The following is a 23,047-nucleotide window of genomic DNA, read 5'->3' as shown; positions in this document are numbered from 1 at the left end:
AGTTTTTCTCCATTGAGAATGATATTTGCGGTGGGTTTTTCATAGATGGCTTTGATGATATTGAGGTATGTGCCCTCTATCCCTACCCTTTGAAGAGTTTTGATCAGGAAGGGATGCTGTACTTTGTCAAATGCTTTTTCAGCATCTATTGAGAGTATCATATGGTTCTTGTTCTTTCTTTTATTGATGTGTTGTATCACATTGACTGATTTGCGGATGTTGAACCAACCTTGCAGCCCTGGAATAAATCCCACTTGGTCGTGGTGAATAATCTTTTAAATGTACTGTTGAATCCTATTGGCTAGTATTTTGTTGAGTATTTTCGTATCTGTTCATCAAGGATATCGGTCTATAGCTCTCTTTTTTGGTGGGATCCTTGTCTGGTTTTAGGATCAAGGTGATGCTGGCCTCATAAAATGAGTTTGGAAGTTTTCCTTCCATTTCTATTTTTTGGAACAGTTTCAGGAGAATAGGAATTAGTTCTTCTTTAAATGTTTGGTAGAATTCCCCTGGGAAGCCGTCTGGCCCTGGGCTTTTGTTTGTTTGGAGAAAGGATGAATACCCAGCTTTTGTAGCAACATGGACGGGACTGGAAGAGATTATGCTGAGTGAAATAAGTCCAGCAGAGAGAGTCAATTATCATATGGTTTCACTTATTTGTGGAGCATAACAAATAGCATGGAGGACATGGGGACTTAGAGTGGAGAAGGGAGTTGGGGGAAATTGGAAGGGGAGGTGAACCATGAGAGACTATGGACTCTGAAAAACAATCTGAGGGTTTTGAAGGGACGGGGGGTGGGAGGTTGGGGTACCAGGTGGTGGGTATTATAGAGGGCACGGATTGCATGGAGCACGGGGTGTGGTGCAAAAATAATGAATACTGTTATGCTGGAAATTAAAAAAAAAAAAAAAAAATTCGAACACTGTGGTGTTTCCCAATTAGATCCTTTCTTTGAAAGCAGTCAAACATACATATGCATATATATCTATTTTTAATTTTATTTATTTATTTGACAGAGAGAGCGAGCAAGCACAAGCAGGCAGAGTGGCAGGCAGAGCGAGAGGGAGAAACCGGCTCCCCGCTGAGTAAGGAGCCTGACACGAGGCTCGATCCCAGGACCCCAGGATCATGATCTGAGCAGAAAGCAGTTGCTTAACCAGTTGAGCTACCCAGATGCCCCAAATATATATAATTTTTTTAATAAACTTTTTTCTGCAGCAGCGAAAAGGCCATCTGCTGGATTCTATAGTTCAGTAAGCGCTCTAGAAAAAGTAACCACCCACCTTGTTCTTTGTTGATTCATTCGTTTACTTATTCATTCCACAAGCTGTCCTTGTGTAACCACCTTGTGCAGAGCACTGTCAGGCACTTGGGGAGGGTAGGGTAGGAGAGATATCCTTGAAAGGGAAGAAGAGCTCACGTCCAAAGGGCCTGGTAAATCAGTTTAAAGAGCCCGTGGGAGGAGTAGAGGGACGGCCCCATCAGACCTGCAGGTTAGAAAAAATTACTCTAGCTTCTGGCTACAGTGTGGAGAAGAGATTACTAGGCTTAGGTACATTACACTTGATTAAGAAGTTATTGTTATAAACAGGGTCATAACCTTCACCTCTGGGCCTCAAAGTAAAAATTTCAGAAAAGGACCCCTTTGAAGAAACCACAGTAGATCTGTTTAAAATATCTTATCATGGTCTATTTAAATGCACTTTTTAAAGTTACTATCTGTATAACAAACATCTGCATTTTCATTCAATCCTGTGAATTTCTACTAATGAAAGAAGAAAAAGGCAAAGCTGGCATGAACTAACAACTGTGAGTACTTCCTCAAACCACACAAAGGATAAAGGCTTTCTCATGCCTTATTTCATTTAATTTTTATAATAAGATGAGACGTTATTGTATTATTATCCCTCTTTGCAGGTAAGGGATTTGAGACTCAGAAAAGTGAGTCCTGCCCTCCATATAAGGCAGGGTTGGTTAACCTGAGAGAGGGTTGCTCTCTCAGGCCCATGTTCTTGCCTCTACAAAAAGCTGCAAACATATTAACAGTAGGGCCAAGTTAGACAGCAGCTGGGTAGGGGAAAGGCTGAGGTAACCTTGAATAAAAATAGAATAAAGAGTGAAAAAGGCAAAAAATAAACTGGAAAAGTAAAATTGAGTAATTGTCCTTTTGATAAGAACAAAAAAAGGCTATTTTGCTTCCCAAATGGAGAGATAGAAAGCTATGAAAATATCTACTTTGTAATTTTTGGAATACCACAAGTACAACCACAAACATACTTTCTACTGAACTACAGAATTCAAGAGGTGGCCTTCTTGCTGAGGTGCCCATGTTAAAGATGAAATGCTATAGAAAAGAAATCCACTTATTAACTTATTTAATACAACCCCTCTCATCTAGCCTGGTATTTGCTTTTGGCCAAGAAAGCTTGATCAGCACACAAACCCCTGAAAGCCAGCTACTTGTCATAGATTCGGTTGCCTGGCAAAGTAACACTCCTTGGTACAAGGAACAGAGGAGTCTCTTGTCACCAAAAGAAACTTTCATCCAGGTTTGTATCAAACATTCTAAGACAGCAACTGTTTTTGGAGAGAGATCTAGTCACTCTGTAGCATGACTTCGTGTCCTTTCAAAGACACAGTGTAATCCGGGGCCAGTTAGGCAGCCAATGGTCACTCACATACTAAGATTTGAGGAACACAGGCAATGACTCCTTCCTGAAATCTCTACTTGGTATAGATCTTGGATTAACATGCATGGTTGTGTCGGTACCCACTTAACTCATTAACTGGCCAATCACCTACCAAAAACAATGGGAAATGGAAGGAACAGAGATTTGGTGCACTCTGACAGGGAGGGTGCAAGGGAAGAATGCTGGTGCAGGGCAATATATCTCAAAGAGAAGGTTAGCTAGCCAGGAGGCAGGTGAATCTATTGAGGTAAAGACGACGGTCTGTGTATTCAACATACCATGGAATGCTCTGTCCACAGTCACTACTTGGTGTTTCTTTTCTTTCCTTTTTTTTTTTTTTTAAAGATTTTATTTATTTATTTGACACAGAAAGAGAGATCACAAGAAGGCAGAGAGGCCGACTAGGAGCATGGGGGGTGAGGGGAAGCAGGCTCCCTGCTGAGCAGAGAGCCCGATGTGGGGCTTGATCCCAGGACCTTGAGATCATGACCTGAGCCAAAGGCAGAGGCTTTAACCCACTGAGCCACCCAGGTGTCCTTCCGTGTTTCTTGAATAATTGTTGAAGTGTTATGAGAAGTAGGGATGAGGGGAGAGCCCTCACACTAATACCTTTTCTACTGCCTATATCTAAACAGGCAGAAAACTGCTTAGTCAAACAAAGTGAGGATGCAGTGTAAGTTTTATATATATGTGTATATATAAATGCCCCTTTCCATGGGGCATGGTGTGAGCTATGTTGAGCACTTTTTTCTGTTGTTGTTGTTAAAAAGAAACAACAGGTCCAAAATAAAATGGAGTCACTTGTGCTGAGCTCCACATCAGCTCCACAAGACTTAGTAATACCTAACCTAATTACAACATCAGTCCCTCCTAAGAACATAACCTTAACGGGTCAGTCTGGAATTTCCTGGTCAGCACTAGGAGGTATCTGCTTGATAGGCCCTTTTCATCCCCTAAAACAAAATCATCTTTCCTGAGACAATCCATTCTTTCCCCCTCTTCTACCTATAAAAGCTATCCATTTTGTACAGCTCCTCAGAGCACCTTTCTCCTTGCCAGATCAGACGCTGCCCGATTCATGAATCATTCAATAAACCCAATTAGATCTTCACATTTATTCATTTAAATTTTTTAATACTCTTCTAAATATGGGTAGATGTTTTTGTGTCCTTCTATTATAATGGACAAAGAAGCAAAGAAAATAAGATGGTAGAGGAGGAGGGGAAGAGAGGCAAGACAAAATTTAGTAATTCTCTAAGCCCCTGTCTGGCCTCTTTGGGCTTGGGGACAGAACCACTTAAGCAGGCAAGTCAAGGGCAAATCAGTACACCTTTTTCCCCGAGGTGGACTTTACTGAGGAATACATTTTTTTTTCCTGAGAAACTCAGAATCTAACTGGGATTAGCTACCTGGACAGGGAAGTGGGAAGTCTTTGAAAATTCTGATTCAATAAACCAACAGCCAGTATCCTGGATGAGAACAGGAGGGAAGAGAAACGTTCCCACTGCCAGAGCATTTTGCAGATAATTAAAGCCAAGACTGACTCGCAGCAGGATGATTTGAACACACCTGACACGGGGCTTGACTAGAGCTCTCTCAATGTCTCTTCCAGTGCAGTTATGCTATTAGCTTTCAGAATATCCTATGTGGGGAAAAACACTTTTCCTTGAGCTATTCCATTTTTCAATTACTACAGAGCTTTGAGTTTAAAAGTTCACCAAAAAACCCATCATGTTCCTATTTCGGACATACCCCTTATCTAATGGGTAGTAACGAGATCACCCTTTCAGATGCTACTGTCCGCATTATTTAAACATCCGGCTGCCGTATTTCACATTTGGAACAGGCTATACAATAAATCTATTTGATCTTTTCTTTATTGTCTGTTTCGGGAATGCATGCAGGATTTTCTTCTTTGCTATAGGAACAGATTTCTCCTTGGCTGTGTAGGAAGTGATTCACCTCTAGGAGGCTAATTTCTTAGAGTTGAGTGCAGGATCTTAATAAATAAACCAAAAAGTGAAGTGCTATTTTGAACAGCCCTCACACCAGCAGGAAGAATCAGTGAATGAGGAACCTTGGAAGACTGTTCACTACATACCCATTTACTCCAAAATAGTATTTGGATCAGCACTGGATATTTTTTAATAAATTATAAGTGATTCTTCTTTCTGTATTAATTAAGAACGTACACTACTCCTCAAGTGTTTTAACTCCCCCAGTGCCAAGTTTAAGTCCTCTGGATTATTCCTGATGCATGAAGAGCTCTGAAAACATAACAATGGTAAGCAATAACCCAGGGTGATTAAGAAATCAAGATGTGTGCAGATGCCGATAAAATAAAAATGCAGAAAGATGGCAAATGGAAATGAGAAAGATTGCCCAGACATAATGTCAGAACACACTAAAAGTTTAAGTCTTCGAATATGCTAGATTTATATCACATCTCACTTTAGAAGAAAGTGTGGGAGGCAGGAGGGTATGAAGCATATGAAAGATGCAAAGTTTCTAGAATAAATACTCAAAACAAGTTAGCATGAAACAAATAAAAAATAGTGACAAAAGATGGAGATGGAAACAGAATAATTTTTCCATCGTCATTTTAAGTAGAAGTGCAGCACAGAAAGGCATTTTTTTTGTTCAAGTCGGTAACATCTGATGAGTATCTCTGAGGTCCAATGATCTGACCTCTGCAAGCTAGAGGCTTAGAAAAGTCTGTGGTGTAGTTCTTCTTCCAATCCAAAAGACTGAGAACCCGAAGTACTGATGTCCAAAGGCAGGAGAAGATGGATTTACCAGCTCAACAGGAAAAAAACTTGCCCTTCCTCTATCTTTTAACTCTTCAATAGAATGGATGATGCCACTGAACAATAGTAAAGATGATCTTTACTGTCTACCAATTTAAATGTTCATCTCTTTAAGAAAAAGCCTCACAGATATACCTAAAAACATTTTGCCAGCTATCTGGGTATGCCTTGGCCCAGTCAAGTTGACACAGAACTAACCATCACAGTACTACTATCGACTTACAGAGCCTATTTCCGTTTAATTAGTCAAGCAATAAAATCATTCTTCCTATGTCAACATAATACTCTCTTTCTGTAATATAGCCCTGTTTTTTTGTGTTTTTTTGTTTTTTGTTTTTTTTTAATGCACAGGCTTTTCTCAGTTGGGAGAACTTATAGCCAATTGCTTCCTCCAAAGGCATTCTGAGAAGATGGCCTCTGGAATTTTCAGTCCAGATCCCGTAAACTGGAGACTTCCCTGACAGGGGAGGGGACAACCAACATGCAGTGATACTGAAATGTCTCATCTTAAAAGAGAGAACCAGGACTCAGAATCTGTCCCTCAGGGCTCTCTAGTAATGATTTCAACAGTCTCATGGCTAGAAAAGTAATCTCAGTAAATTTTACTTTTATGGAAGAAGATCGGCCTCAGAAAAACTAAATGTTTCAGATTTTGCCTAACTTCATACCATCTTGCAAGTTTTCTTCATTGATAGGTTTTTCATAGCAGTGATAAACACTTTAAGACTTTCTTGACAAAACCCAGTTGAAAGCTTAAACAGTGTTTCCTTTGACTTCTTTCAAGGTAAGCCCCTGCCTGCACGTTCAGTGCTTTCTTTTTTCCCCCTTCCCTCTCTCCCTTCCTTCCTTTTCTCTCTCTTTCTTCTCTCCCCCCCTCCCTCCTTCCTTCCTCTTTAATTTTTTTTATAGAGAGAAAGGGGTGGAGGTACAGTAAAAGAGAGCAAGAGAATTTAAGCAGGCTCCACACCCAGCATGGCACTGGATGTAGGGCTTTACCTCACAAAACTGAGATCACGACCTGAGCCAAAATCAGGAAGTCAGACGCTTAACCAACTGAGCCACCCAGCCGCCCCAGTGCTGATTTCTTTACACTAAATATGAACTTCACTCTAGATAGCCAATGTCCATTTTCATCTAGGCAACTGAAGTTTTAAGCTTGGGTTCTAAAGGGAAAAACAAGTAACAAGCTAGTTTTATGGAACAGTCTCTCTGGGAAGGAACAAACCATATCAGAACAATTCCCTTTGCAGACCTCCTATTAAACTATGTTGTGTCACAGACAAAATACTCATCATAATCGGGAATAGAAGGGTATTGTTTCAAACCTATTATGTACAAATCACCTAATTTTTCAAGGTTAATGAGTGTAATTTACCCATCTTCGGTTACTAAAGGGGTTATATATGATGAACAAAACTTAAGAGTTCATCCATTTTATTTTTATTGTTGATTCCCCTACAGTTGTTTGGCTTTTATGTCCATGTAATTGATTTGTATAATTCTGTCCAAAGCAGATGGGCAACTGCTTATGACCACTTGCAAACCATTTAGATTAATTTTGTACTGATGTTTATTCAAGGCCAAATGGAGAGAACATAAAAGGTGTGATGTTCAACTTAGCATAACAATATCATGAAAAATCTATTTGGTCTCAGCAGTAAAATAGATTCCCTCTACCAATCAGTTTCATAAGTGCAAGTGAATTACTTCTGTCTGTGCGCCTGGACTAGCTACCAAAATTAATTATGGCACAGCGTTCTAGTTCTACAATAGACTGCAAACTTTGCAAGAGCATAATAAAAGGTCATCTCCAATGCTACGTGATATTAAATTTCACACTGAAGACTTACACTTCTCACACTTTCGAACCAGAGGATAAAAAATTATAATCATCTGTTTAAAATAAGTAAAGAGATATACACTTGATAATCCAGAGAGCCATAATCTACTCGAATACTTCACAGATAGCAGTGATTCTAATTTTTTTCAATGAACAGATTTTTACCTACTTTAGTAATGTTGAACCTCACACCTTTAAAGTCTTGCTTTGAGTTACAATTAGTACCACTGAAATACTACAATGTCTATTTAGAACATTTCACTGTTTTTTTCCTAAACACACACACACACGCACGCGCGCGTGTGTGTGTGTATTCCCCCCCCCCCCCGTGTTTAGACTTGGTATTTGGATAAATCTAAATAAGTTTAAGAGTCAGTGTTTATTACATAAATAGCAGGACATTTTTTTCTTTATGCCACTCCATGCTAATTAAAGGGGTTTCCCTAAAATCCAGAGCAGTTAAAGATGCTTTGGAAAAACTGGGTTTTTAAATTTTTTCTCCTCTAGTGGTAATAATCAACTCAGTCTACGAGACAGATCAGAGATGTCAAGACACTTAAGATGTGTGCACAAAAAGGCCAAGTTTGGAAATGTGAAATGTGTATCCCTAAGTGATGAAGAGGAAAAGCAAATGATCCTGATATTTTGCTAAAGATCCCTGTGGCTAAGATCTGTCAGAGATTTGCCAATATCATTTTATTTCTCTGGGCATGAGGGAAGACTACATTTTTCAGACTCCATGCAGTTAGACAGGGATCAAGTGAATGAGTTCTGGGTAAGGAAATGGGGGTGGATAGAAGTCATATAAGGCATGGACATGATGTGAGCCATTTTCTGTTCTGGCATAACCCTCTTCTTACCAGATTTTCTCTGAGGTCAATCCAAATAAGCATGGGGAAACATAAGTCTACTTTAAAAACCAGACAGAATCTTAGGCTGACATTCTCAAAACCAGAAAGCTTTAGAATCCTTAAAGAATTAAAGTTGTTTAGGTCAGTCTAATAAAAGCTATAAGCATCACAATAAACTCCCATTTTTTAAAGACCGTGTATAGTAAAAACTGAAAGTTCTACTTATCATGCATTATAGAGTGTCAAGGATTAAGATACAATAATGTAAAGAGGTTTTTAAAAACTCTACCAGAGGGTGCCTGGGTGGCTCAGTGGGTTAAGCCGCCGCCTTCGGCTCAGGTCATGATCTCAGGGTCCTGAGATCGAGTCCCGCATCGGGCTCTCTGCTCAGCAGGGAGCCTGCTTCCCTCTCTCTCTCTCTGCCTGCCTCTCCATCTACTTGTGATTTCTCTCTGTCAAATAAATAAATAAAATCTTTAAAAAATAAAAATAAAAATAAATAAAAATAAAAACTCTACCAGATGTAATGCAATCTTTTTTTGATGACTGTGCAGACAAGTCAGAATTCTAAATGCTGTTCACCATTCTGCACATCAGTGTTCTTTAAATAGTACGTTCTTTAAATAGTACAACTGATGCAGAAGGTAAGGGTGACTTGGCTGAATCCAGAGCAGCCCATGACATTTATGTTGTATTTTTAAACAAAACCCTGAAAAGCAAGATTTTTTTTTTATTGCTTCTTTCTTTCCGTGACAGTACCCAGACAAAAACACTTTGGTTATTTTAACTTTCCTACTAGTTACTGCAGATGAATGGAAATTTATTAAATATATATTAATTCAATTTATTCATATCCTAAGATCTATATTTATGTCCTTCTTGTGAACACCTGTAACTAGCCTCTTTCTCTAAGTGAAGGAGGATTATTTAGCTTTATGGCAATATAAACAATGCCATGTTCTGTACATATTAATATTTAAAACCTCACTTTGAAAGGCTACAGGTTTTACAGGAAAGATAAGATGTTCAACAACTTCCTCTAAGGTGTACTTTAAGTCTAGCATTTAAGTATAAAAATTATTTTCTTTTATTCACTTGAGTATTTATAAATGCAAAATCCTTAGAATGTTTTTCTTCTCGTATTTAATACAGCTTCATCTTTTGCTTATGCTTAGAAAAATAGATCGCAGTATTCATCAATTTTATGTGAAGTTCCAATAACTTTACCTTATAAAATGCTAAAACCACAGCGTAATGCTAACTCCACAATGAAATTATGTATTTGTAATCCTTTTCCCTTACATGAATAATGATTAGTTAAAGAATAGTTTCTTCCTAAGAAGGTTTTTGAATGGTATGGTCCATAAAGCCAGCCGATCACCTCAGAGGGTGAATGAGCTTGTCACTAAGGCATATAATCCTCCCGGCAAAGAAGAGGAAAATGTGTTAGGACATAATTAAATACTTACTTCTGGGGAAAATATAGGAAAAGAAACTTTATCTTTTGTCAAACACACTTTTGTTAACCCAGACTTTGCCAGATTTGCAGCATGTCAAAACTGGTCCTTTCCTTAGCCATTTAAGTACCAAGAATGCACACTCATTGTTCACGACTAGTTTCCGCTTGCTTGTGACAAAACAGCTAGTTGGAGAGTCAGCCTCGGTCAGTGTCTATTTAGGGCAAAATGTCAAAAAAGAATGTCCTGCATTTGGGGCTCAACAATAATGAACATGGCTAAATCTGAAAATTAACAAAAGAAAGTGAACAGCTTTTTAAATTCTGAAGAACATTAGATTCTGGTGTCCTTTTTGTTCTGATTGTTGTGGCTTAACATTCTGAAAAGACCACCTGTTGGGCAGCCATTTTGTGATTGTATTAAATGCAGCAATTGCATAAAAGAACACTTTCCAAAATAACCTGGCATTATTATTCACTTATTTTATAGTAAATCTGCATTCAAAACCTGCATTAAAATATGAGGCTTTTCTCCTAAGTGAAATTTAAGCTATAAGTTTGATATAAATGCATACTCAACTGCAAAAGCATGATTTTATGGTCAAATGCATTATACTTAAAAATGAGTTCAAGTAAACCTTTGATATGGCAATTAGAGAGTATGCTGAATGAAGTGAAACAGTCAAAAGTGGTGCAGAGTAGACAGGGAATCCCGGAGGAAATGACACAAAACTGATAGCATATAATTATTAGACTGACACAGAGAGACATAATGTAGATGGAGAAAATTACTGTTGCCTATTAAGAGAATATGATATCTTCAGCAACCCTGAAAGCATATTTTCCTGGAACAATATCTCCGAATTCATGAATAAAAGAAAAGCCATGTCCCAAACTCAAGCTTTGCAATTCATTTATGCTAAAAATCCCTCCTGGAACATGGTGGAAATAAAAATATTATTGTTTAGGGCCAATTGATGAAAATGAAAGTTGACGCTGTAACTGACAACTAAGAAAATACAGGAAGAGAATACTAAAATGAAAAATGAAACTGTTTCTAAGACAAAGAGATAATTTGCCATAACTTTCTACTAACTTTTTAAAAATACATATGTTGACGTTAAATATGCCACTTGGATCAAAAAAATCATATGAGATGCAAAAAGATTCTGGATGCATGACTCTATTTTTGGCTTTATAAGTACTTTAAAATTGTGTGGTGGAGATCAGTTTTGAATTCTATGATTTTTAGGGGTACATGAGCCTGCAGAGTATATGCATTTCCTGAATTTGGAAAACATAACTTTCAAAATGTTTTTTAAAATACTACATAAAATCTCTAAGATTTCGTAAATATTTCACATTTCAATTCAATTCTGATTATCATCTTTTCCTCAAGATCAATAACTTCATTTCTGTTAAATTTGCTCTACTTAATGACCTAAAGTAAGCTGGGTGGAATTAATGACTGTATTGTTACAAAAATAACATTCCTTTGTCACTGAGATACACCCAGAAAGTTTTTCCCTAAGTTTTTCAAAGTTTCCATTCACTGAAAGCTTTACCTCTATAAATGTTTAAAAAAAATAAAGATTCACTTCTATGTTGTACTAAAAGCAAGTCTTGCCTTGGAAGAGAAAAAAATAAAAGTGCTCGCCTTAAGCCTTACTTCTAAGTGGAAAAGACCACCAAAAAGAAATATCCAAGTTAAGTGTGTAAAAAATTTCGTTGTTGATTGATACAAAATATATTGCTCCATTCATCAATGCTTCAATAAACTCCTCAACTTGCAGAGATTCTTGTGTTATACAAACTCTGAATATTTAGTCTAAGTATAAATTTTTAAAAAAATCCTCTCTGGGTAGACTTAAAGGAAAACATTTTTTTGATAAACAATCACACTGGGATTTTACATCTTCTCTGACTTTATTTTAAAATTTTTTCTGACTTTTATTATTTTAAAAATTATGACTTTTATATCCACACGTAAACATACTCCCTAGTTTTTAAGAACACTATTTTTTTCCTTATGTTTCAGAGCGTTGTACAGAAAAATAAACATCAAAATATGAACTCATGGAAGAATACAATAAAAAAGCAAATATCCACAAATAGGGAAGGTACTATAAATCAGATAACTCTCCTTTATAAATTTGAGATTTTAATGGTGAGAAATTATAAATGCACCCAAATAGCATGGCCATTTATGTGTCTGGAAGAAAATCTTAAGATATGAAAATTATCTGGCAGATTTAAAATTTTAGTTCATCTCTCGTAAGTTTAGCTTCCTAAAGATCTGTTATCCTGATATAAGTGACATTCAATGGTATAGTCATCACGTTCCCATAAGAAAAACCATATGAAAAAAATGACAGAGGACATCATGTCAATTTCAAATCATACCATAATCCAGTATTATAAGAATTCAGTATTATTGGAAGTCAGTGTCTTAGCAAGGTTATACAATATTTTGTGGAGCTGTTCTATGCCCAGGCTACAATTTGCTCTATTCTTCTAAGGAAAACAGTATTTTACAAACACCCTCAAAACAAAATACAAAACTATGTAATATATAATAAATTAATAGAATTCCCTGTTTGCTAAAAAGACTTGAGTCCATGAATCTAGTTAATTAGAATCATGGATAGAAATTTGGGTGTATGGAGAAAAACAGGTTAGGCGTGGAGGCCGGGGGGAGGAGGGGAGAGAAGTATATCTTTACTAGAGTCACACTATGCCTGGAACTCCAAGAGTTAATAAGAGGTAACGAGGAGGTGAAGAGAAAGGAGAGATGAGGGAAATAAGAAAAACTGAGCAGGTGAAAGAAAAGATTCAATGGAAGGTATTGTTGGTCACAGCTAGGTGTCAGAAACAAAACTAGAAAAATGGGAACTGCCTCAATACTGGAAAGGAGATAAAAAAATAAATGTATACCACATAGTAATAGAAAAAGAAAATAAGAAATAATAAAAAGGCTTTCAGGTGTTCCACAGAGCATGTCTGTGAAAAAAATAAAGCAAGCAAGCAAGAAAAGAAACAGTGAAATTGAAATTTTCTCCAAAGGTATCTCATCTAGAAGGCTTCATTGTGCCTTCCCTTTCACATCAAGAATTTAATTTTGCATTCCCTTTGTCTGTCTAAAGGCGCATTTCTGGTTTATTCCATGGATTTCATCTTCTTTAAAAAAAAATCTCCTTATTGGCTAAAAGAAAGGAATAAAAATCAGATCCTTGATTAGTTTCTTTTGACCCAAGTTTTGGAAAGATGGGAATGTCTTAGTCATCAACTTCCAAATTTGCTCATTTTCTCTGCTGCACACAGAACCACCACCATTTTTATTGTCTTTAAGACCCTTTCCTTCTGATGCTAATACTAAAAGACTCTTATGAATTTACCATTAATCAAGAAAACTCCTTCTGTATGTTTATGTAATCGAATACAGTAAGTTGAACTGCTCTTTTCAACCCCAGGGTTGTGGTTCTAATCGGAGGATATATTTATTTCTGGCCATTTGGGGTCAATCAAGGCTGTGGCAGGAAGACCCAACCATCAGGAGGGGTGATTTATTCAGGCCCCCTAAACCTCTTCTTGAATAAAGTCAAATTCCAGATTTGACTCTGGAACAATCTAAATCTTTCCCTTTTTTGCTGGTTTTGGCCCAGCGTGAGGAAGCTTATGGAATTCTGTCCATATTTATAGCTGGGGGCTAATTCTACCCTGAGCTAACTTGCAATCAGGAAGGACATCTGGCCAGCCACTTCCCTAAGCTACCACATTTGGGAGCAGAACCAAGACCGAGGCAACTGAATCAGATCACCAAGTGATTGTCCCATTACCTGGGCAAGGAACCTCAGTTTCTCTCTTTATAACTTCAAGGGCACCAGTTTTTTCTCACTTCACAAGCATATTACAAGCATATCGAGCCATTCTCTTCCATTGACCAACAGTACACAGGATTTGTTGAGGCCCCATGGAATGAACAAACCTCTGCTCAGCTGATGAAGCCAGACCCCATATACTGTGCCTCCTGCTTGTGCCCATCCCCCACAAGTAACCTCAGACAGCAGTCCTGATCCTGAGCTTCTCTCTGGTGCCCATGGCAACCCCATCTATTAATGCTGAAATGTTACTGCAGGTTTGTTTTGTTTTTTTTTTTTTTTCCTAGAACAGTTCTGAAATGAACTGTTGATGCTGCAGTTTTTGCACATCCTTCAACTTATGCAGAATTCACAGCCGGAACTTACCAGCCTGAATCCAATCAAGTTCTCTGAGACACACCATCTAAAAGCTGACTTACACTTTCTTACTGATTAAACCTGCCATTTAACAAAAGCGTTTTTGTATTTCAAAACTCACTTTCCTCCTTTCACTATTTTTTCTTAATTGCCATAGCAGAAAACTACTTTTGGGAGCAAACTCTCTTGCAAACTCTTACCTTCGATTTATGTGAACACACACACACACACACACACACACACACACTATGTAAGCACATGCATACATGCAATACTTAGAAGGAATAAGCGTTTTAAAGCTCATATTCTACATCCAGAAAATTCTATGTCGTTTCTTTACAATTTACCATTTCTTTGGGCTATCATATTAACCAATTGATACTGGTTGAGGACAGAACCTTAGAAACCCCCTCTGCACCAAAATATTCTATAAGTCACTTATTTGCAAATTCTTTATCAGCTTCTGAAAAAAATGACACAAACATCAATTTCTGTGAAGAAAATTGCTAGTACCAAGTAACATTTGATATATTTGATAACGTTTTCTGCTTTAACTTTCTTCCCTGTAGTATCCTTCTTCAGAGTACTCTTACTTTCACTGGAAATGGTATATTTACTCATTTTTCCATTCTTGCTTCTCTAATAATTATTCTTTAAGATTTTTTAAACCTTATTTTAGCGGCCCCTGGGTGGCTCAGTCAGTTAAACATCTGTCTGCCTTCAGCTCAGGTCATGATCCCAGAATCCTGGGATCGAGCCCCGCATCAGGCTCCCTGCTCGGTGGAGAGTCTGCTTCTCTCTCTGCCTCACTCCCAACCCACTTGTGCTCATCCTCTCTCTCTCAAATAAATAAATGAAATCTAAAAAAAAACCCTTTTGTTTTTATTTATTTATTTGACACAGAGGGAGAGAGACAGCAAGAAACAGAACACAGGTGGGAGAGAGAAAAGCAGTCTTCCTGCTGAGCAGAGAGCCTGATGTGGGGCTCGATCACAGCACTCTGGGATCATGACCTGAGCCGAAGGCAGATGCTTAAGGACTGAGCCACCTAGGCATCCCTAAAAAAACAACAAACAAAAAACAAAAACAAAAAAACCCTTGTTTTAAAACTAACTCATCTAATGTGTCTGTCTTTGAGAGTTTAAAAACCCTAAATCTCTTTTATTTGTATGTCAACTGTTAAGGGAATATCTTTTATAAACTACAAGAGAATGCCTAGTTAGAAGAGCCAGAACTCTATCCTGGAATCACCCACCTCTGAAATTCAGCCACTCCTTGGATAAACAGCAGCAGCTGTGAGAAAGCGCAGTGCTGCTAACATTGCACACCTGGGCAGGCAAGAAATGGAAATTCTCTACCTGAATTTGCAAGGTAAGAAGGGGGAAAAGGGATGCTTAAAAGCTGGAATGCAATGACCCTACATATGAATCTGAACCAAAAATTCAGTGTTCAAGATTGAATACTTAGCATAAAAGATGGATAAGGCCATCATTAGAGAGAGGGTCTGCCTAGCAGCAGGCTAGGGCATGTCCTTCACGGGGAGAAAAGGCTGCCTCCTACAGCATTATTGAGGGTACCGCTGCAAGGTAATTACATTCTCTCTGTGCAGACCCAAGTAGAACCTACAGGGAACATTTGTGAGAGCTGGTGGGCTGCCGCAGTTGTAGGGGATCGGTTAGTCATTCCAAAAGAAGAGAAGCTTTCTGGCTACTTTTGGGAAGGACTGGCATAGGCGGGAAGAGGTGAAACCTGACAGATCTGCTAAGCAAGGGCCAGGTAGTTTCAGTAAGAGATGGTCTTTTCCTGTGAAGTGCTCTATTAATTATCCATGTGGGCAGGAACTGTTTCTCTTGTGCAGTTACTGATAGATATTCAAACAGTTAATGAAACTCCATCTGTATAGGAGCTTGCAAGTGAGAGTGCGGGCTGAATTCATTAATTTCAGATGTGAGGCTTTTTTTTTCTTCTTCTTAAAGCAAGGAAAAAACCCACAGTTTCGAACAAACAGTATTTGTAAAGTTCTGAAAAGACACTGCTACTAGAAATGGGGAGAAAAAAAATGCTTTCAAGCAAACCCTTCTGTGTTTAAAATGAAAAACAATGGTAAAGGTTTCCATATGTAATTAAAATCTCATTCTGAAGTTAGCACTGTCACTGGCTTCCAAAGGACTCAATTAACAGGGAACTGCCAAGAATATGATATCTTCTTTGAGACGCTTTAACAAATGCTCCTAAGTAGACAAGAGGTTGGATAGTAGCTTTTCCTTCCAAATGATAAGCAATTGCTGTTCATTCCAGGGTAGAAGAAAAGGATAAGAAAAGAAGGTTTATAATATGACAATTATGTTTTTAAGTGTGCATATTTATCATTAGACCGATGCTAAAATTCAGACTGAAAATGATATCTAACTTAACGTAGCTATGAAAATTACTTATTTCTTTACAAATAAATACCACCACCACCACCACCCACCCTTCACCTGAGAAGGGAATGGTGCTCAGTCCACACACACTTGACCAATGTCTCCTTTTCCAGACGGTCTTTCTTACAATTGAAGACTAAATGCACAGTCCTGGGGTTCATCTAACCCTTCCAAGCACTGGGTTTCCCAACTGCCTGGGACACTATCAGAGTTTCATCTCAAAAGTACTGAGATGAAAAGCACACTTCCATTGGTGTGCGGCAATAGAAGCAAGATGGGACAACTTCGGTCATTCTGCATGGAAATGATGTGGACAACCAAGCCATTCAGCCATGGGCGATTTGATTAAGCACTGTTTCAGGTGTCTTGCCTCTTCTAGTTGCTGAAAACTGGGTCTGAGGAATTCAGCATCTGAAACAACCCACTGCATACCTGAGCACTGACAGATCTGGGCTCTCACGCCCTGAAGAGCATAGACCTTGTGGACACTTGGGAAAAAGGCAACAACAGTGCCCACTCATAAAGCGAATGTCCCAAAACAGGGGCACCTGGTAATTAAAGTACAAACACCAACAAGCTATCTGTGAGCTTTACCTGTGAGGACTAGGAAAGCTAAACACCTTAATTTCTAGACTTTCCCTTTGATCACAGAAGCAGACCCTGGGAATTTTTCGATTCCTTCTTTTCTTACAGGCCTTTTTTTTTTTTTTTTTTTTTTTGGTCCTTAATGGAGATCTTGAACTGCAGAGCCGCCGTGTCAGAACTCAGATGGTTAACATTCACTTCTTGCTGTTTTATTGCATATTACTGTGCGCGCCTGAGCAGCGGGAGCAGATTCGGGCAATTACAATCAAGTCAGGGCACACGCCGCGGCGGAGCAACACGGGCATGATGAGGATACTGATGAGGCACTTATCGAAAACCCCACATCATCCACACTCATCAGCCACAACATGTCACCCCAAATGAGGCATCAGCTGCCTTCAAAAGGCTCATTGCACAGTGTTTACCGCTTCCCTCGGACCCACTTTTGATTTTACGGTCAGAGCTGGGTTCAAACAGCAGCTGTCTGGCAAAGACAGGTCTGAGGCTTCTAGCAGCTTCCCCCAGAATTCTGAGGCTTTGTCTGGGGGAGGTTTGGGGAGCAGGTCCTGGCAAGGCGAGAGGACGCGGGAAGGCAGAGAAGTGTCCAGTTCCGTTTCTCTTAAAGAGGAATCTCTTTCCCAGAAGGGGCCCTTGATTAATTTCAAGCACTAGTACACAGTGGTGGCATAATGGGGGTGGGGGTAGGGAAGCAGAAGAAGGAGCCTTTCACAGATCTCCTTAAAATAGTAACAGGGTAGGTGGGACCTCTCAGGAAGACAAAAGTCCTAGAAAGGTCAATCCCTTTGGAAAAGACGGATCCAACCAGGAGAGCCATTCAAGTGGTAATTTTTAATTCTTTCATCATCAACTCATTCTTGGGTGGTTGGGGGTGGCATTTATTAGCAATTTAAAGGAAGACTTTATTTCAAAAACCTTGTTTTCCTGCTACAGAGGAAAGTAGATATATTCCTAGGAACATTCTTTCAAACTACGTTGCTCTGGGTTAGCACAACTTGGCCCTAAACACCTGGGGGGGATCTATTTGTGTACTTTGAGGAAAAAAAAAAAAAAGAATATGAGAAACTAATGCCATCTATTTCTGTCATTCCTGGCAGGGAGAGGGAATTAGACTGATAATTCTTTGCACATTTTTTTCCTACGGTTGGATTGTCAATGTCATTTATTTTAAAGCTAAATGCTCTTAATTTTGTAAAAACATCCTACACTAAAACATTTTCCAGTTAGATCTGGACTACTTGATCCAATACCAATAAAAAGCCACACAGGTTTTAAATTTTTCCCTTTTTCAGCTGCACCACCCCCTCCAACCAAGCCCTAGTGAGTGCCATCTCAACACAAAGCTGCCACAATGAACAGCAGCGTGTGACATCAAGCCTCACATGAGGCAAGCATGGAATAAAGGCGGGCCTCCTCTCCCCACATTATTGGTGTTGGAGATAGTGACACATCCAGAGCATCGTTCAGCAAGGGGCTAGAGGAGATTGGATAGATTCAGAGAGACACTGTGGGCATGGGCCAGGCCACCAAGCAGAACCACAGACCTGTCAGTTTGAGGTGTTCCTTTCCATACCAGGTACTAGGGGTCATGAACTCTCTTCCTTTTCAGTTTAAGCACAACCATTTCTAGTTTCTTTGCACAATTTTCTTAAACTCTGTGCCCAATGCAGGGCTGGAGCTCACAACCCTGAGATCAGGAATTGCACACTGACTCAAGAGTTGCATTGTCCAAGGCAGCCAGGCAGTTTGTGTGTGTGTGTGTGTGTGTGTGTGTGTGTGTGTGTGTGTGTGTTTTAAGATTTTATTTATTTATTTGACAGAGAGCAAGATCACAAGTAGGCAGAGAGGCAGTAGAGAGAGGGGGGAAGCAAGCTCCCTGCTGAGCAGAGAGCCCGATGTGGGGCTCCATCCCAGAACCCTGAGATCATGACCTGAGCTGAAGGCAGAGGCTTAACCCACTGAGCCACCCAGGTGCCCCAGCCAGGCATTTCTACTTGTACAATTTTTATATGTGATTCTGAAGCAGGTGCCATTAGGCTTTTAATGGTATTTTAACATCTTTACAAAAAGTATGGAGCCGAACTCAATACTTTGATAGACTTCTGAGTTTGAGTAACTGTGATAATTATGATAAATTAATTTACTTTTTCTGGTAAGTCATTTTATTCACTCTTCAAAACTAACTTAAACCAGATGTTGCCAGAAATTTCAGGAAAGGGGCTCCTTCACCTCCATTCTGTCTCAGACGTTGTGGTGTTTTTTTTTTCTTTCTAGGTCCCTTTATCTTCTAAACCTTCTTAAACTCCTTTCATGTCTCTTACTTGATGATATTCCAGATTGGCCCTTTCTGCCCAAATTTTACTATAGTTTCTAGGGACCTTTCCCTAAATTTAACCCACAGGTTTCTATCACATGCTTGGATTCAAGGGAAAACACCATGACACGGTCTAGGATGGTGGCCACAAAGCTCAGGGTGACACTAGGCTTTATTAGCTCCAGAGGAGCCGAGGCAAGCATATGCCTACATTTCCCTTTGTCATCTTAGACATCTCAGTGCCTCCAGTAAGAAAGAGGAGACCTGATGCCCCAAGAACTTGTGTTTATCAGACTATTGTAAGTGAATACTAAAAGCAATACAAAATACAAAGGCAGAAAAGAAAATGGGTGAGTACCAAGGGGATGGCAAAGAATTTTGCCATTGAGTTAAAATTAACTCAAGAATCTCAAATCCATCTTGGTCCTTCCAAGTTTTCCTTATGACTGATTTTCACTAAGTCCTGTCTTATCAACGTTTCACTTAGTATTTCTTTTTGGAGCTCTTCCAGTAGGTGGCATCTATCTATGATATATATATGGAGAAATGGTTATTTAGTTAGACTTCCATGGCACTTATAGAAAGGATTCATTAAGCAATCAGATTTGCATGGACATTAGCAACCTTCTAACCGTCAACAATGCCTGCCTTGGTAACCGGTTCTGGGGGTTGCCAATATTCCTTAGAATTCTTTAGGAAATTTTAGTATCATTGGTTTTGTGTCTATGTGTGTGCATGTTTAAAATTTCTACATATTGGATACCCTTCTATGTCTTGCTCCTGATAGAAGGGGTTGGGGAGAAGGCAGGAGAGGGACTGCAAATTAAAATGCAGCATGATAAATTCTAGGCAATTATCCAAACCAAATGAAAAGGAATTATTCCTGTAGAGCATTCACAGAAACTCACTGGTCAGAAGGCTACTGAGTCTCCTAGTTTTCAACATCTGGTTTAGGAATCCACAAAAAATCCTGCAGGATCCTTGCTGGGAGCTTCAGAGAAGATCCAGGTAAGAAAGAGGCGGTTTGCAAGTGTGTATTCACATGAGGCATGCACATCTGAAGTGTGTGTGTGTGTGTGTGTGTGTGTGTGTGTGTGTGTGTTATCTCTTTGTGGGGTCATCATCTAACGCTCTTTGTGATGCACATTCTAAATTAGGCAAAAGGGATGAATCTTTCAAATGCAGATCATGTTTGCATTAGAAGAGCAATGAGAACACTTGTCAGTTTCAGAACATTTATGTGCTAGAAGTACTGTTAGCAGAAGAGCAGTTTAGATAAATTCAAGACTTTTTTTGCTGATCACAAACATTAAGCTTCACACCTGAAGCCCTCAGCCCCCCGCTGTGCTCTAATCCTGGCACCATTCACCCTTAGAGACTCAGAGTGCTGTGCCTCAGCTCTCAAACCTTTGATTGCCCTTACTTTGAATGCCACCACCTGCAAAAATGCCTTTTTATTCCCTTTGAGCCTCTTGAGAAGGAAGTAAAAATGATAATTCATGACAAACATTAATTAATTGTTTACAAGATGATCTTTTCTTTTTCCAACTTCTGTTCAGCAGACATGTTGAACTGCAAGATTCCACTCGCAACACCAGCGTCCGTCAAGAGGCCTGCATTGTTGTTTCTCACTGAGGCATAGGACCGACTGCGGGCCATTGTTTCTAAAGCTCAAGTGGGCCTGTCTGGTTCGGGTTGGAAGAATAGGGGTGACATGCGTGAGTTCCCCAGTATAAAAGAACTACCAGTTCTAGAAGGGTACAGGAGTTTAGCCACTAATGCAGAGTAAATAAACATTTTTCACCACCTCTTGCTCCATGTGATTTTTTTTTTTAAAGGTCAAGAGCTGCCATTACAATATTTTAAAAGCTTCAAATTATGCTTAAAGAACATATCACTAAACTCAGAGAAACCTTATCAGAATTGAGGAACCTACTGTGATTGGTCCTTGAGTTTATCATCACTGGGACTGGGACTGCAAAAGGAATGCAGGTGCCGCATTGTTTCTGATCTCCTGCCATTTCTCAAAGTGGATGTTGCCCAACTTCTTCCAAATTTTCTTGGAACTACAGAGAGTGCTGAGACACTTCAATTTCAAAATTTCATATGGTCCACGCATTCTGGAGCGGCAAGAGTAAAGGGCAGGGACATTTCACCACAGACATGTCCAAAATGCAGAGAATGGGTCATGTTCCTGTGACACTTCCAAATGTGTGTGAAAGAAACAAGAAAGGAGTAAAAGGCAGAGGGAGATTTCTTTTTTAAATTAAAGAATAAAAAGCTTACTTCAAGGGAAGTGTAGAGTAACAGCAGAAAGACTTCCTCAGCAACTAAGGTTTTCAGATTTCAAATTAGGAGCCCTTAGATCACAGCTGCTAGGCTAAAAATCAATTCTATATTTTCTGAGTTAATACTACGGATTGCACTTAACAGACATGGAGACTAATAAGGTATGCAGAAGGAGTAAAAGCAGCGCACACACACAAATTCAGGCCTTAGTTTTGGCCATGATCCAGCACAATGATGTTTCAACCAGATTTGAAAAAAAAAAAAAATCAATAACATCTGTGGTATAATGGTTAATTAAAGCAGCTCTTCAGCAGAGCTCAGGAGGAGAGGCTCGGCCTGAAATTCAGACAGCTGAAGCTTGATTATCAGGAAAGAATGCTTTTTTAGCTACGAGTGGATAGGCCAAAAGCTGCAGTGTGCCGAAATGGGGAGAAAAATTGCTTTTATTTTAACTTTCTTTTGGTAATCAATACATGCTTTTCACCTGTATTAGGACACTGCTCCAATGCAAAGCCTGCAGCAACAATTCTAGCTACCATCTTTTGAAACTCAGGTTTGAAAAGGAACCCCTAGCCCCTGCAAAGCGAAGAAACAAAGATGCAGGTGTGGGTGCATGTCCTGAAGACCAGTCTCTAGATGGTCTGAAGGCTTAATCAATACCTGTGAGCAAAGCTGATCTGACCTTGGGATACAAAGAGGTCAAAGCCAAAGCACTAAAGTGGCACAATAAAACTACTAAAAATTCTCAAGGAAACTATGAAGAGCAGGGTCATATTTTCCGCTTTTCCCAACTGTTCTGAGTACTGTGCTAGGGATGTTTTCCTCACCTTTTTAAGGACAAACGTCAAAGAATCAACACTGATGTGTGCCGGCCACAGACCGCAAAGTCAGTAGGTGACTTCTCTAAAGAGAGAACTGTTGGTAACAACCCATCTGACTATTGGCACCTTGCACTGATTTCTGTCTTGACTAGAAATGTCTATGAGAGCCACAAATTTCCAAACTCCCTCTAGTCAACTGCCTTCAGAAAAGGGGCAGAGTGAGGGTTCAGGAGTTTCATGACAGAGAGAAACTGGAGTGAGATCCTCGAGGAGGGGGAAGAGTTTCCATACAGACAAGGTTGAGAAAAAGGCAGAGAAGGCATTCAGAATTGATGTACACTTGTGTAAATTATAGAAACTGTTTAGAAGAATATGTATATAATAAGTGATACAAATGTTTTATAAAATCTTCATAATCAATTTTCATATTTTATATTGGCTCTCCTTATTTTAAAAATTATCAGGATCAGAGATTCCTTTATAGCTACCACAATCATCTAGTTCTTCCATTTGGCCACACTCTCTCACTGGAGGTTGGAAAATTTACGGGCGTTTTCTCTAAATTAAATGCATCCAGCATCTTTGACTCTTAACCGAGTCCAGAATTTATTTATTTGCCAGCATTTAGTCACATACTTAGCAACATGGAACTGGGAGATGTAGAATTTATTCTAGAGTCACCTGTTCACCCAGAAGTCATGTTAAAATAACCATTTT

The 23,047-nt window shown here is 39.1% G+C and overlaps 1 long non-coding RNA gene across 1 annotated transcript in view; it reads right to left on the bottom strand.

The window, feature by feature from the left end:
• Positions 1 to 23,047, bottom strand: part of LOC116591288 — a 76,463-nt gene that overhangs the window by 11,168 nt on the left and 42,248 nt on the right. Inside the window, exon 2 of the long non-coding RNA XR_004285934.1 lies at positions 1,285 to 1,488. This is a non-coding gene — a long non-coding RNA (uncharacterized LOC116591288). The remainder of the gene's footprint in view (positions 1 to 1,284; positions 1,489 to 23,047) is intronic.

Source organism: Mustela erminea, chromosome 5, assembly GCF_009829155.1.
Source record: "Mustela erminea isolate mMusErm1 chromosome 5, mMusErm1.Pri, whole genome shotgun sequence".
In the NCBI taxonomy this organism is placed as follows: Eukaryota; Metazoa; Chordata; class Mammalia; order Carnivora; family Mustelidae; genus Mustela; species Mustela erminea.
The sequence above is the reverse complement of the archived record's forward strand: the minus strand, read 5'-3'. Positions and strand labels throughout refer to the sequence as shown.